Source organism: Peromyscus californicus, unplaced genomic scaffold (assembly GCF_007827085.1).
Source record: "Peromyscus californicus insignis strain IS unplaced genomic scaffold, ASM782708v3 Scaffold_14__1_contigs__length_90479793_seg_2, whole genome shotgun sequence".
In the NCBI taxonomy this organism is placed as follows: domain Eukaryota; kingdom Metazoa; phylum Chordata; class Mammalia; order Rodentia; family Cricetidae; genus Peromyscus; species Peromyscus californicus.
This window is the reverse complement of record NW_026294436.1, coordinates 51305752-51321525: the sequence shown is the minus strand read 5'-3', so window position 1 is coordinate 51321525 and position 15774 is coordinate 51305752. Positions and strand designations below refer to the sequence as shown.

Below are 15774 nucleotides of genomic sequence, written 5' to 3'. Positions count from 1 at the left end.
TTAGTGTCTATATACTCTTTCAGTGGAATTTTTATCCCTAATTTCCATTTTGAGAGTTATTGGCAACTATTATATCAGATTTATTCTGGAACACTGAAAAGCTGTTGAAATCTCTGTCATGGTTTTTGTGTAGTATGAAAATGACTTGAGAAGCCATAATTAAAATAAACTAGTTCTCTTAATGTCCTGTTGACTCTGTTCCTTGGTATCTATTACCAAAGGTAGTATGCTGTGATTGCATTGTGGAAGGCCTTTTTTTTTTTTCTCTGTAAAGGAGATCAGGGATCCCCTTAAGGGTCATTGTGAATTTTTTGTTGTAATTGCAGAATGAGTGAGTTTGAATATGAAGTAAGAAGAGCCTATATAGGAGAGATGTTCTGGGGCTGCCCTTCTCTACAAAAGGTAATTCAGAAAGCATTTATTGTGGCTGCTTTGCTGTTTTCATTTTGTTGAAGAGCAAACATAAGTAGGCAGTGTTGCTTAGTGGATGTGCAGGTTGACAGGATAGGATGCTGAAAGATGATTGGTGGAAACTCAGAGGAAGGGCAGTGTTTATCCTGCTATTCTTTTGGAATTCGTGTAAACTGACACTGAGGCCAAGTCGATGGTTAGCATTATTTCTAGGGAACCTAGCCTTTCATTTGACAAATCTTCCAGTATTTACCCATTTCCTTCATTACAGGACTTCATATGGTAACAAGTCTTAAAGCTTAAAAGCAAAATTGTCCTCCTTGTCTAAGTCTTCTCTGCTTTTGAATCTTTCTTGTAGTTCTCTATTAAACCAAGCTTTTGGATCATGACTGATTTGTCTTAAGTCTTTGCTATCTGAAGCAGAACACTTCTTTTGATAGTTTCTTTGTATCAGAGTTATAGAACTGATTGCATAGGAATTCACTCTTTTAGTTATATGGATTTCATTAATAAGGTAAAGTATTTAGTCAGATACTGGAAGCCAACCAAGTGTACTAAGCTAGACTTAACAGTTTAGCTAAAAATCTTTTAATCAATAAATAGAAATTTATAAACATTTCATGTGTTCACTTAAGAAAAAAATAGAAATGCTCCACTAACAGGTAGATGGTGAAAATGTGGTATCTATACGTAGAAGAATTCTACTCAGCTGTAAAGCAAAATGAAATTGCATGAAAATTGTTAGGTAGGGAAAGTAGTATATTAATGAGGTAACCCAGTCTAGACAAAAATCACACGTTCTCTGTCATAGGAAGTTCCTAACTTTGAATGTTTGTATGTGTGTGTATAAGGGATGTGAGAGTGGGCATAAGCCGTGAAACTAGCTGAGAGGTCACAAGGTGGCAAGAAGTGCTGAGCAGAGGGAATAGGACAGAAGACCCAGTGACAGGAAGCAAGTGGTAAGGAGGCTGAAAAAGAGAAGAGATGAGAGAGAAGGTGGGGAAGAGACACAGAACACACTTGGCTGGAAATACACCACAGGAAAACAATACTTTGTGTGCTAATAATCGTTTTCAGAAACAGAAATGCAGGACGGTGGCGATAGCACCGTCAGTCAAGACCATTGGCACACGCTCAGGCTGAAATGGCTCAGTGGGAGGGTGTTAGACTGAAGAACATTGACACTTAACAAATGTTCTGATTTGAGGTAGGAGGAAGAGTCTGGGAATCGTTTCCTATTGATTCTTGATTGCTGTCTTAAGGCAGTGATAACCCAGGTAGGGTTCCTTCTTCTGCAGTTCTTTTCCCACAAGAGTGGAGTAGTTGCTGACAATACATTCAGAGTAGAAATCAGAGTTGAATTCATTCCTTGGGGAGAACATTCCTTGAATATTTATGTAAGACACACCTGCCACACAACTACCCCAGTTTTACAAAACAATATGGCAAGCAAAAGAAAGGAAACAAGTGTATTTTTTTTTTCTTTCTGTATCTCCTGACTTGTACATAAAGTCAACTGTCTGGGGCTCAGTGGAAGACCACTTCTGTCGTGTTGTATGAGACTCTAGGTTCCATCCCCAATGGCATGCCCCCTCAAATAGAATGCATGCATTCAATGTGCCATGTTTGGTTGGTATCCATGGGAGGCCTGCTCTTTTCTGGAGAGAAATGGAAGAGGAGTGGATGGGGGCAGGGTCAGAGGGGAGGTGCAAGAGAGGGACTGGGAGGGGAGGAGGCAGGGGAAATGACAATCAGGATATAAAAAAATAAAGTATGCCTGCATATATTACCTAAGTCAATTTCTTCATATTACTTATAAACAGATCCCAAGATAATCCTGGTGAAAACCACTTCCTTTGGATGTCTTTGTCTTTCTGGTTTGTTTTGTTTGTTTGATTTTTCTCATAAATTGTGACCTATCTTGAAATTTACCTAAAGTAGTTTATTTCATTGCCATGCTTGGGTTGAACCCAAGCCATTTATACTAGGCAAGTGCTCTCCTGTTGAGCTACATACATCTCTAGCCCCCACTGCATTTTTAAAGTACATTTTGTGGGGTGGTACTGAAAGCATTTAGCAGTTTTTAAATTATGAGCTTCACAGAGTGACTTTATTGGTGTCTTAGTTAGAGTTACTCTTGCTGTGCTGAAACACCATGGCCAAAAGCAGGCTCGGGAGGAGAGGGCTTGTTTGACTTACACTTCCAGATCACAGTCCATCACTGAAGGAAGTCAGGGCAGGAACTCAAACAGGGCAGGAACCTGGAGGCAGGAGCTGATGCAGAAGCCATCAATGGGTGCTGCTTACTTTCTTGCTCATCATGGCTTACCCAGTCTGCTTTTTTATAGAACCCAGGACCACTAGCCCAAGGATGGCACCACCCACAATGGGCTGGGTCCTCCCGCATTGATCACTAATTAATAAAATAACTTTCAATCAGATCTTACGGAGACATTTTCTCAATTGAGGTTTCTGACTCTAGCTTATGTCAAGTTGACCTAAAACTAGCCAGCACAATTTGGTTGAGTTCATTATTTTTAACAGTATATGGTGTGTTTGAGTTACCCAGAGGCTTTTCTCCATTAACTATCTCAGTATGTCTGTGGTCACTTTAATGCTACTAGCCTAGCTGTTCTTTGAAATGCTGTCCATTGGAAACGTAAAGAAATACTTTGTAGTATGTAGAGACTATATCTAATAGGTTAGATACTAAAGAAATGCATACTTTTATGTTTTTAAAGAATTCAGTAGTGAAGGATATTCATTTGTGGCTCATACTTCATACTTATCCCTATATATGCATTTTCTGGCTTGGAAAATTTGTTCTTATAGAAGGATAAATGGTTGAGTTTTCTGTCCCATGTGTGAAGACCTAGATGATTAGAAATGAGTTATGAATGAATGTGAATGGAGTTTCCTGTGTTCAAAAGACCGTCCTTTCCTTGAATAATCATAGACTCTTGGGTTATCTATCCCTTGATAATTTGGCATGTGTAGGAAGTAGGCATGTCCAACCATGGATACTCTTCATGTTCTTAAGACAAGGAGGATACTAGCCAACAGACTCATTTCAGGAGGCTAGTGAGTTCTTTACATTTTACTCTTACTGTCACTCAGGTTCCAGGAAGTAGAATAATTCACTGCGTTTATTTCATGTATCTGTCTGCTCTGAAGTTTGATGCTCACTCACACTGTAGTGTGTATCAGAATCTTCTAGAGAATTTGTTACGACACAATTCTGGAGCTCTCACCCTTACAGTTTCTGATTTTGTAGATCTGGTAAAGGACCCAAGACTTTATATTTCTAAGTTCCCAGGTGATGCTGATGATAGTGTTGACCTAGCCATAGCACATTAATTTAAGAAAATGGTGCACACTATTTAAATCAAAACTTTAAAAAACTGTTAAGTCTTTCTGCCTGTTGTTTATTACATTAAGGAACACCCCCCCCCCAATCATTCACTTAAATTTTTCTTTTCTTTTTTCAACTTCTTTAGTCAAAGCATTTCCCCTAAATTTGATGATTGGCTTCTTCTAACTTTTTTTTTCTGTTTTTTTTTTTGTTGTTGTTTTTCGAGACAGGGTTTCTCTGTGTAGCTTTGCGCCTTTCCTGGAACTCACTTGGTAGCCCAGGCTGGCCTCGAACTCACAGAGATCCGCCTGGCTCTGCCTCCCGAGTGCTGGGATTAAAGGCGTGCGCCACCACCGCCCGGCCTAACTTTTAATAGACTCAGAAACCCCCGCTATTAAACTGAAAGTCACTATTAAGGACTATTAGAAAATAATACCTTATTTTACTTTATATTTCAAGCAAAGATAGCTTCTTAAAAATAATTTTGTATTTATTCTTTACTAAGAGACCACAATCATTATTTGAACAATTGAAACTCTTTAAACCAGTCTGAGGTCAGTACAACCTCTTTACCATTACCAGCTGTTTCTGTTACTATGGAAACTCAGCAGGGACTAACAGGGTTACAGTTGTTAGGACCACACCTGGCTTATTTGCATCCAATTTAACTTGAGAAAAATTTGAAAAGAAGAAAAGGTTTCTCCATGTGCCAGTGGCCAGCCAGAAAGAGCTTGTCAGTTTATAGCCTTCAGGGTGGGTGGGTTTTTCTCTCTCACTCTGGAGGCTTTAGTGAATGTGTTGCAGCTCAGTTGTTCTGTGTATTCACTTGTGTCCGTGTTTGCTATCCTTTTTGTTTAAAGTGCTTTAGTATTTTGTTTAGGTTTTAGCTTTGGTTTACCCTTTTTAAAACTTACAGTGTTTTCATTTTCATAGAGAGCTTAAAGTACTATATATAAGAAATTTTCAAATAGAGAAAACAAATTTTTCTTCATTTGTATTATATAATAACATTTTAGTAAGTTTTTGCCACTATAACAGACTAACAAGAATGTTAAGTTGTTCTCTCTTTTTCAGTATTAAACCTCCCTCCCCACACACACCCCCTCAACACCTTAAAGAAAACAGTTTTAACACATTTGTATTCCACTCTCACCAAATGACTGAAATTCCAATTAAGCTTTGGACTAATAACAATAATGAAGTAGTTTTCTAACTTTTTGAAGTTCCCGGCCACATTTAGAGCGTTCTTATTATACCCGACTAGCAGAACACTACAGGAGAAACCTCTGGAAAACATTTCTAAAAGTATAATAACTAAATTAAGTCTTCATGGTTCAAGCTTGAGGCTCTTACCACATGAAAAATAATAAATATTCAGACTTAATTGCTAATTTTAGTGTAGCTTGAGTCCTTTATTTTCAATTTCACTGGCTTTTGTAACTTTAATACCTAGGCCTTCTCCAAGTTATTTAGCCACCTTGGTAGTATGCGGCATTGTCTGCATAATGGGAATATTACCCAGCTATCGAGATTTTGTAAGAAGCAAATGAAATGACTCATGTTAAAGAACTCTGAAATGCACATACATAAATAACTGTCAAGCACATCCTAGACAGATAGGCAAGTACAGTAGCCATATTGTTTTTCTTACTGCTGTAACAAAGTACCTGATAGAAGCAACTTTAGCAAAGAAAGGTATATTTTAGTTCACAGTTTAAGTCCATCATGCTGGACAAGGCTTAGCAGTAAAACTAGCTCTAGCTCTGACAAGAGTGTGAGACCAGGCATCACACTGTGTGCCAACTCCGGAGGCAGGGAGAGAGGGAGACACTGCTTGCTCCGTTTGCTTTCTTCCTTTGCCTTCTTACTGAGTCCGCGATCCTAATACATGCAGTGATGCCACCACATTCAAGGTGCGTCTTCTCTCAGGTAAGCCAGTCTGAAAGCACCTTCACAGATAGGCTCACAGGTGTGTTTTCCTAGGTAACTATGAGTCCAGTCAACTGATAATGAAAATTAACTATCTTGTAGTAGCTTAATGTTCAGAGATGTATCAATTTTAACTGAACTTTCTAAGGTTCAAAATAGTTGAACTAGTTACATATTTGACTTTAATTTTTTTCTAAAATAAAAATGTGTGTGTGTGTGCCTGTATGTGGTGTATGTGTAAGTGCATGTTTATGTGTGTATAAGTGCATATGTGTGTGTATGGAGGCCAGAAGATGCTGTTAGGTATCGTCCTCAATCACTTTCTACCTCATTTTTTTTTTTTTTTTTTTTTTTTTGGTTTTTCGAGACAGGGTTTCTCTGTGTAGCTTTGCGCCTTTCCTGGATCTCGCTCTGTAGACCAGGCTGGCCTCGAACTCACAGAGATCCGCCTGCCTCTGCCTCCCGAGTGCTGGGATTAAAGGCGTGCGCCACCACCGCCCGGCCTACCTCATTTTTTGAGACCCCTCTCACTGATCTGTTAGACTGGCTGGCCGGCCAGTGAGCTCTGGGGATTCACCCGTCTTTACCCACCCAGGTCACAATTGTAGCTACCCCTCCCATGCCTAGTTTTATTGGTTTGTTTATTTTTTATGTGGGTGCTGGCAATCTGAAGTCAGGTCCTCATGCTTGTAGAACAGGCACTTGACTGACTGAGCCATCTTTAGCTGCCACACTTGGTTTGTGTGTACCATTACACCTAACTTGTTCAGAATTTCATGAATTAGGACTATGACCTCCAAATTACATGGATGAGAGCACTAGGTTTGGTTATGTCAATGCTATACCAGTTATTCTAATTAGTTAAGCTAATTAAAAAAATAGCTTGACATTAAAAATATATGGCAAATGAAAGTCAGTGCCTGTACTAACTCTTTTGTTGTTTGAGGCTGTTAGTGCTCTCTGCTGGTCAAGATTCTGGAGACATTTAAAGACAATATATAATAGTCAACCAGGGATGCAGAATTCCTACACTGTGTGTACCAAATACTGATCTTTCCCATTTTCTAAATGCAAAATGTCATCTTATATTGTAAGACTATTTTACAATTAATAAGAAAAACCTCCATTGACCTATCTATAGTGTATTTCTTATACGATCTGATACTTACAATTTGGAGGAGGTGAATACTAAGATTGAAAGTGGGTTGTTAGAGGAATGTACCCACTAAAGAAAATATTTAGGCAGTTTTTATCCAGCGTCATGAAATAATGGTGCCTTAAAATACATGCTTCACAGCCGGGCGGTGGTGGCGCACGCCTTTAATCCCAGCACTCGGGAGGCAGAGGCAGGCGGATCTCTGTGAGTTCGAGGCCAGCCTGGTCTCCAAAGCGAGTTCCAGGAAAGGCGCAAAGCTACACAGAGAAACCCTGTCTCGAAAAACCAAAAAAAAAAATAAATAAATAAAAAAAAAATAAAAAAAATAAAATACATGCTTCACAAACTCTCCTTAACTTCCTTGTTCCTTCAGTAAGGGAGTATTGTAAAATTTGTTTTGTTAAGGAGGAATTGGGCACACAAGAGATGCCTGCCTAAGAGAGCTAAATATGCCCTGCTCACCCATCTAGAGTTCCCCATTTTATGTGATTTTTATCCCCTTAAGGTATTAGGTTATTTTATTCAGTTAATTCTTTTTGTAGTATTAGACTAGAAAAGTAAGAAGAGCATTCCTGTCTTTGTAATTACCAAACTACTCTCAGTTTTCAGTGAATCATTGCAAAGAAAGAATGCAGTCTCTCTATACCTAATAAATATTTTCTATTAAATCAAACTATTAATTTAGTAGCCACTGATAAACCCAGGTGTTGTGGTGATTGCCTTTTATTTTATGGATTGACTATTAAAATGACTTATCAAATACATAAGTTTACATTTTAACTCTGAAGTCTGTTTAAGATGTGATGGAGTGATGATTGAGATGCCTTTAACCTACAATCAATGGAAATAGAGTCAAGTTAGCTTTAGCATTCAATATATCATCTGTATTTTATAATAATAAAATAGTATGCCAGGCAGTGGTGGCGCACACCTTTTATCCCAGCACTCAGGAGGCAGAGGCAGGCGGATCTCTGTGAGTTCGAGGCCAGCCTGGGCTACAGAGTGAGTTCCAGGAAAGGCTCCAAAGCTACATAGAGAAACCCCGTCTCAAAAAACCAAAAATAAAATAAAATAATAATAATAATAATAAAATAAAATAGTAGCAGTTATCCCTGATGGTAGTTTAGCAGAAACACTTGGTGACTACAGTTGTTAGTCTATAAGAAGCATTTATATAATGACTAAAATATTATATCCTTAATGATCTAAGATTAGAGATAACAAGTAACTTGCTTAAAGAAATTCAGCTAAGTAGTAGAGAACTGAAACAGACTCCAGATCAGATCTGTTATTTTATTTTTTTATGATTTTATTTCTTTTGAGATAGGGTTTCTCTATGTAGTTTTGGTGCCTGTCCTGGATCTCACTCTGTAGACCAGGCTGGCCTTGAACTCACAGAGATCCACCTGCCTCTGCCTCCCGAGTGCTGGGATTAAAGGCGTGCACCACCACTGCCCGGCTATGATTTTTTTTTTTTTTTACTTTTTTCAATTTCCTTAAATGTGAAGTAATATGTCTAGCGTATAAAAAATTTATAGTAACATTTCATGTGGGTTTTCCTTTTGTTAAAACTTAGGGTATATAGGAATAGAGCAGACACTAGTTTCATGTAATCTTCATAAAATACTTCACCTCTACTAACAACACTGTTTGCAGTTCTTCGCTTTTATATTTCTTTGAAATGTTTATACAAACTCTTGAGAGCATTAATGTGCCTGTTTGCTGATGACATTTCTAATATGCATAAGAAGTATAAGAGTAGAAGAAATAGGGAAAAAGATATATGTCCTTTTTGTTTGGATGATCAAGTTACATTCTTAATCAGTTTTTGGCAACTCCAATTATCTGTTGATTGTTGTAATACTCCGAATTTTGCCTTCAGGGATTCTCATAGAGTACCCACCTGGACAGAGAGATTTCTTTGTCTTTGTTTCCAATTTAAGTCTTCCAAAGAGATTATTATTTCAGGATTAAAACATGAAGAAAAGAAAAAGAAATCACCTTGTTCTTCAAATGTGTTTCAGTAGTCTTAGCAGTCTTAAGACTTTACCATGTACAACAAACATGTTCTCTGGCTTATGATTAATGCCTAGTTAAAAGATAGAAATATTTTTAAAAAAGATAGAAATATTCAAGAGTATCCACTTACATTTTTCCCCTGCATGAGGAGAAGAATCTTGACAGCATTTATTGAATATTTATCAAGAGATTATAATAATACCAAAATTATTTTTCATGAACCCTGGTTATTTTAAAATAACATTCTTATTTTAAAAACGCCCTTAGACCACAAACCCCATTTTTCAAATAAGTAAGTTTGAAGTTCAGAAGCTGTGTTAGTTTTGTATGGATGCCGTAACAGAATACCATAAATGCAACAGCTTAAACAGCAGGAACTTAATGCCTCATAGTTCTAGAGGTTGTAAGTTCAATATAAGGTGCTATCAGGGTTTGTTTCTTCTGAGGGCTGTGAGAAAGAATCTGTCCGTGTCTCTGTTACTTTCCTTTTGTACTATTTGTGTCCACATTTCCCCCTTTTAATGACAACAGCACTAATGACTTCATCTTTTTGTTGGGTTGGTTTTGGTACAGTGCTGAGTTCATCCATTCTAGGCAAACTCTTGACCATTTCCAACCCAGTCACTTCATCTTACTATGATCGTTGTCAAAGGCCCTGTTTCTAAATTAGGTCACGTTTGCTGGCACAAATCCGATCTAGAGCCCTTCATTCAGAGTTTCCTCTCTTCCCCTACCCATTTTGTATAGCTTTATTTAAGGCATTGCATTTCTACTTAAGGTGCAGTGTTTATAAAGTGTAATGTTATTTCTTCCTGTGCACATGTTTCATGGTCAAATTTTGAGAATGTAAAAAAACATAACTGTAGCAGCTCTAACTTTAAAACTGCCACAGAACTTGCTAAATTTGGGTCCTTCATATATTTCTCTTTGGAACAATGCTACATCTGTATTCGGACTGATTTAACCTTTTCCGTGGTGGCCCTGAAGAAGCACTGCCAGAGGGAGGCGCTCTCCCACCAGGGAAGCCCCCAGGCATTCCACCTGGCATGCCACCAGCCCTCTGGTACAGCTTGGTAATGATGGGGTTGCAGACTTTCTCCAGTTCTTTCTGCCAGTGTTCAGCTCCTTCCTTCTCTGCAGTCTGGTTATTATCTAGCCAGTTGATGATTTCGTTACACTTGTCTAGAATCTTCTGTTTGTCCTCATTGACAATGCCTTGAAGTTTCTCATCTCCAGCTGTTGCGCTCATGTTGAATGCATAGGATTCCAGTGAATTCTTGAGTACTACTTTATCTCTGTCCTTTCCTCTTCGGCGTTGTACTCCTAAGTTTCCTGGACCATGCACTTAGTATCTTCCTTGCCATCAGTGATGGTGATCTTGTTCTCCTTTCTTGTGCTCTTATCTACAGTATAAACATTGAGGATGCCATTGGCATCAATGTCACGTGACTGTGATCTGAGAAATACTGCAGGCTACAGAAGATATGCCTGTGAGTTCCAATTTTCCAAGCAGGTTGTTGTCCTTGGCCATGGCTCTTTCACCTTCACACATCGGCCCGAGCATGCCCGCTGCTGTTAGGCAGGTGGTGAAGGGCTGTGTCTGACGGGTAGGAGTGATAATACTGTGCTTGATGAGGACATTCATGCTCTCCCAGCAGTTTCAATACCAAGGGGAAGAGGAGTGACATCCAAGAGCAGCAAATCCTGAACATTCTCAGGATTATCTCCAGATAGAGTTGACTTCAGGCAGCTGCCTGGAGACCTGCCCTATAAAGCAACAGCTTTATCAGAGTTAATGCTTGTATTCAGTTCTTTTCTACTGAAGACATCTTGGCAAAGCTTCTGAATCTTGGGAATTCTGGTAGAACCACCCACCAGGACGATATCATGGACCTGTGACTTGTCTAGTTTGGCATCTCAAAGGGCCTTTTCCACAGGGTCCAGAGTGCCACAGAACAGATCAGCATTCAGTTCTTCAAATTGAGCATGGGTAACAGAGATATAGAAATGGATTCTGTCATTCAATGTCATTACTGGCCTAGGTGCTAAAGGAGAAGGTATGCACCTGTTTGCAAGCAGTAACCAGACAATAGACACCTTTCTTGTTTTTACTGATGTCCTGGTGCTTGCATTTAAACTGACAATAAAATGATTGACCATGCAGCTGTCAGTCTTCTCTCCCCAAGTGGGGGTTTCTAGCTGTAGATTAGACCTCAAAAGTAAGGACTGACATTCTATCAGAAGTATCACCTCCCAAATAAAAATCAGCACATTTCTTTCAACTTCAGCCTTCCTATCTAAGCAATAAGAATTAGCAGTATTTGGTTCACTGATAATTCTAAGTACATTGAGGCTAGCGACGGTTCCAGCATCTTTTCTTGCCTGCTGCTGAGAGTCATTGAAATAAGCTGGCACTGTGATCACAGCATTGGTAACAGTCTTCTGAAGATAGGCTTCTCTAATTTTCTTCATCTTCATCAGAACCATAGAGCATACCTCCTCTGGGTCAAAGCTTTTTGTCTCCCCTTTTTATTCTTCTTGGACATTGGACCTACCTGCATCATTCATGACCATGAAGGGCCAATGCTTCATATCAGAGTGAGCAACAGCATCATCAGACCTACACCCAATCAGATGTTTGGTGTTTAAAACTATGTTGGTGGGGTTCATCACAACCCAGTTCTTCACAGCATCCCTGATTAATCACTCTGTCGGTAAAAGCAACACAGCTAGCCTGTTGTAGTTCAGTAACCCTGGTCAGTGACAATTCTACTTTTCCATGCCTGAAGACACCCGCACAGGAGTAGGTGGTGCTAAGATAATGCCAACTGCAGGTCCTTTAGACAGGTTTGCTTGCATGTAGGCCTAGCTAGGCTGGCAAAGAGACCACACCAACTCCAAAAGCTGTCCTGTTCAGTGAGTCTGTTTCATAAGTAGGACAGTTTAGAATACCACATTATAGTGCCAGTAATGTATTTATTTTTTGTTTTTTTCGAGGCAGGGTTTCTTTGTGTAGCTTTGGAGCCTGTCCTAGAACTAGCTCTGGAGACCAGGCTGGTTTTGAACTCACAGAGATCCACCTGCCTCTTCCTCCTGAGTGCTGGGATTAAAGGCGTGCACCACCACCACCCGGCTAATAAATAGTATTTTTTTAAATAGTATGATAATACATCTAAAATATCACACTTATAATTAATTTTCTAATACTATGTCTAGTGAGATTTTATTTTAAATTAACTGTTTATTACATACAATAAAATTTAGGGTTATAGTAGTTTTCAATAAGTCTTTCTTCAGACAGTAAATAAACAATGGCACAAACTGTGGAAAGCTAAAACTCACACTTAGGTCTGAGCTTTCACTAATAAAACAGAGGGTCCAATGTAGACTTCTGTTTCATAAGATACTGAAAAGCCCCTCAGAATACTGTATAAATGATTATAAGTACACTACGACAGTAGGTTATCTGTGTATTTCATGACTCTCTAGATTTCTACTATCATTGTGCTAATATAAACACTTTCTATGATTAGGGAATTTTGAGAGTTTGGAAAAGCAAAGCTTCACTAGCATAAAAGTACCAGTGTATGACAGTTTGTTGACCTGTTTGTGTCAGCAAGTACTCATGAAGTCTTATTAGTTTAATAACAGTTATATTTCATTTACTGTTGTTGCTTTAGCTTATGGATATGGGTATTTTGCTGGCATGTATGTCTGTGCACTGTGTGCATACTGAGTGCCTGCAGTCTTGGGTCCCCTGAACTGGAGTTAGAGATGGTTGTGAGCCCTCATGTGGCTGCTGGGAATTGAACCTTGGTCCTCTGGAAGAACAGCCAGTGCTCCTAACCACTGATCTATCTCTCCAGCCCCTCATTCATTATTATTTTTATTTACTTTGTCCAAATTATGCAGAATTTGGTGAGGAATCTTTTTTTTTTTTTTTTTTTTTTTTTTTTTTTTGGTTTTTCAAGACAGGGTTTCTCTATGTAGCTTTGCGCCTTTCCTGGATCTTGCTCAGGCTGGATCTAGACCAGGCTGGCCTCGAACTCACAGAGATCCACCTGGTTCTGCCTCCCGAGTGCTGGGATTAAAGGTGTGCACCACCACCACCTGGCTGGCGAGGAATCTTTTAAGTTGGTGTTTTGTTTGTTTGTTTTCTTCACGTTCACTTTCACTTTTTTTCTTCCCAGTGCAGGGATTTGCTTATGTTAGGCAAATACCATTGAACTGCAGCTCCAGAGTATAAAGTTTAAACATTTCAGCTAGTTTCTCTGGAACCCTGGATTCTCTTTAGATCAGTAGTTCTCAACCTGTGGGCCATGGCCCCCACAGGTGTCATAAGATATTTACATTAGGATTCATAACAGTAGCAAAACTACAGTTATAAAGTAGCAATAGAATAACTTTATGGTTGGGGGTCACCACAACATGAGGAACTGTATTAAAGGGTCGCAGCTTTAAGAAGGTTGAGAACCACTGCTCTAGATGGTAGTGACATGAAAAAAAAAATGTCTGGATATTCATGTCTTCATTTCTCTTCCACGTGCCTACAAAAAAGAGTGGGGGGAGGTATTAAAGTTATACTTATTTTTATATCTATTATTTTTTTAAGATTTTTTTTATGTGTGTGAATGTTTTTGCCTGCATTATGTGTATGTACCATGTGCTTGTCTAGTGGCTATGAAGGCCAAAAAGGGCATTGGGTCCCCAGAAACAAGTGATTGTGAATGCTGAGAACTGAACCTGGGTTTTATGCAAGATCAGCATTTGTTCTTAACCATTAAGCCATCTCTCCAGACTCTAATACTAATTCAGTACTTTAAAGTTCATTTTGTGCCGGGCGGTGGTGGCGCACGCCTTTAATCCCAGCACTCGGGAGGCAGAGCCAGGCGGATCTCTGTGAGTTCGAGGCCAGCCTGGGCTACCAAGTGAGTTCCAGGAAAGGCGCAAAGCTACACAGGGAAACCCTGTCTTGAAAAACCAAAAAAAAAAAAAAAAGTTCATTTTGTTTTATTCCTGTTTTCAGGATTTAAATTCTCTTTTCTAACAGTGATAAATTTAGCTCAGTTTATCTATTAGATTAACCTTCCTGTATGTAACCAATTTCCTGATTACTACTCTCCTCTTGACTAAGTTCAGATGCCTGCCTTGTTCTCAGGCTGAATTATGAAGAAAAAAAAGAGAGAGTGTTTTATTATTTTATGGCAAATGTTAAACTATCCAGATTGGCTCTACCTTTGGTTCATTTGAATCCTCTATTATTATTTATTTATTTATTTATTTATTTTTGGTTTTTCGAGACAGGGTTTCTCTGTGTAGCTTTGCGCCTTTCCTGGAACTCACTTGGTAGCCCAGGCTGGCCTCGAACTCACAGAGATCCACCTGGCTCTGCCTCCCGAGTGCTGGGATTAAAGGCGTGCGCCACCACCGCCCGGCATATTATTTATTTTTAATTTTAAAAAAAAAGGTAGTTTCATGTTGGTGGAAGCTCTCTATTATTGATGGTTTCTCTAGAACATGAACAGTTAATCATAAATGATTTAGTCAGGAGGAACACAACATAACCTTAATTCACTCACACAGACAAAGTTTATTTAAAATGTAAATTATAATTTGGTTAGTATTGCTTTTAATTTCTTTTCTGATGACACTTAGACTAGCCTAAAACTTTGCTCTTAAGCATGATGTTATTTTGCAGTCATGTTAGATGTGAATTTTGAATCATGAAAATTCTTCTCTCCTTTTAGGAAAAAAAGGGAACAAATATTAGACATTGTGTTAGTTTCTTTTCTATTTCTGTGATTACAGTGCCCTGACTAAAGCAACTTAATTGGCTTACAGTTCTGGGGTGGGGGTGGGGAGACAGTCCATCCATGGCAAGGCAAGCCTGATGGCGGGAGCTTGAGGTTACCCAGCAGTCAGGAAGCAGAGTAAGAACAAGATGTAAGGTTTGACTATAAAAGCACAAAGCCTCCTACCCTGTGACACATGTCTAACAAATCTCCACCCTCTAAACGTTTCATAGCCTTTCCAAATAGTGCCACCATCTGGGGACAAAGTGTTTAAACACATAATCTTGTAGGATACTTTTCACATTCAGACTCCAACAATGTCACACCTCCTAATCCTTCCCAAACAGTTCTACTCACTGGGGATCAAGCATTCAAATATATAAGCCCATTCTCATTCAAACCACCACATACATAATTTTGAAATATATAATTTGAAATGTTGCCCTTTTCAGCTCTGTGTTATGCTATCATATAATATTATTCTCTGTCCTTTCCATAAAACCTGTTCCCCCATCTCATGTCTCCAGTCCAGCTCATCTAAAAAAGAGTTGTTAATTATTGAAGTATTTATTGGCCTCTTCTCTAAAGGCATCTATAGGCCACTAATCAAGTCCTAACCCAGGTATTAAAAGGAGATTTGATTGAATTAATTCATGATGATCTTACGGATTTTTTTCCTAAGGTGTTCTTTTTTGGTTCAGTTTTAAACTTGGAGGTTCTTAGTTGATACATATGAGGAGCAAATAGTGTGTGCATTTGACTCTGGTAGAAGTTACCCGACTTTTCTTTTGGCTATAAATTGTCCATGGTTGGGGAGTATAAGGAAAGGATGTTTCTTCTCATTCTCTGCCTCTATTTGTAGAAACCCAGAACGTTCTTTGAGTATTTAAACCTGTTCTCAAGAGCTCTCAGAGTGCCTACTTCAATAGTGACCAAAGGGTTGCTTTTTATTGCCCTTTATACTGAAGTCTAGTCACCTGCCTAGGTGAGATTTGTCGTAGAAGGGAATAGGGTCCAACCTGGTGAGCTATAACCTTCATTCTCTACAAGGGAATCTTAGAGTTGTCTTGGCCTAAGGCAGATGCTACTCACACTGTCTCAGTACAGTAAACAAT

The 15774-nt window shown here is 38.9% G+C and overlaps 1 protein-coding gene and 1 pseudogene across 2 annotated transcripts in view; one reads left to right on the top strand and one right to left on the bottom strand.

Annotated features, from left to right (window-relative positions):
- Positions 1-15774, top strand: part of Pou2f1 (POU class 2 homeobox 1) — a 155183-nt gene that overhangs the window by 55383 nt on the left and 84026 nt on the right. Inside the window, exon 2 of one of the 2 annotated variants that reach the window (XM_052737483.1) lies at positions 327-402. The exons of the other annotated variant lie outside the window; for it this stretch is intronic. The gene's annotated coding sequence lies outside the window, so the exon portion shown is untranslated. The remainder of the gene's footprint in view (positions 1-326; positions 403-15774) is intronic. 2 annotated transcript variants of the gene reach the window in all.
- LOC128109920 (heat shock cognate 71 kDa protein-like) lies at positions 7768-12786 on the bottom strand (annotated as a pseudogene).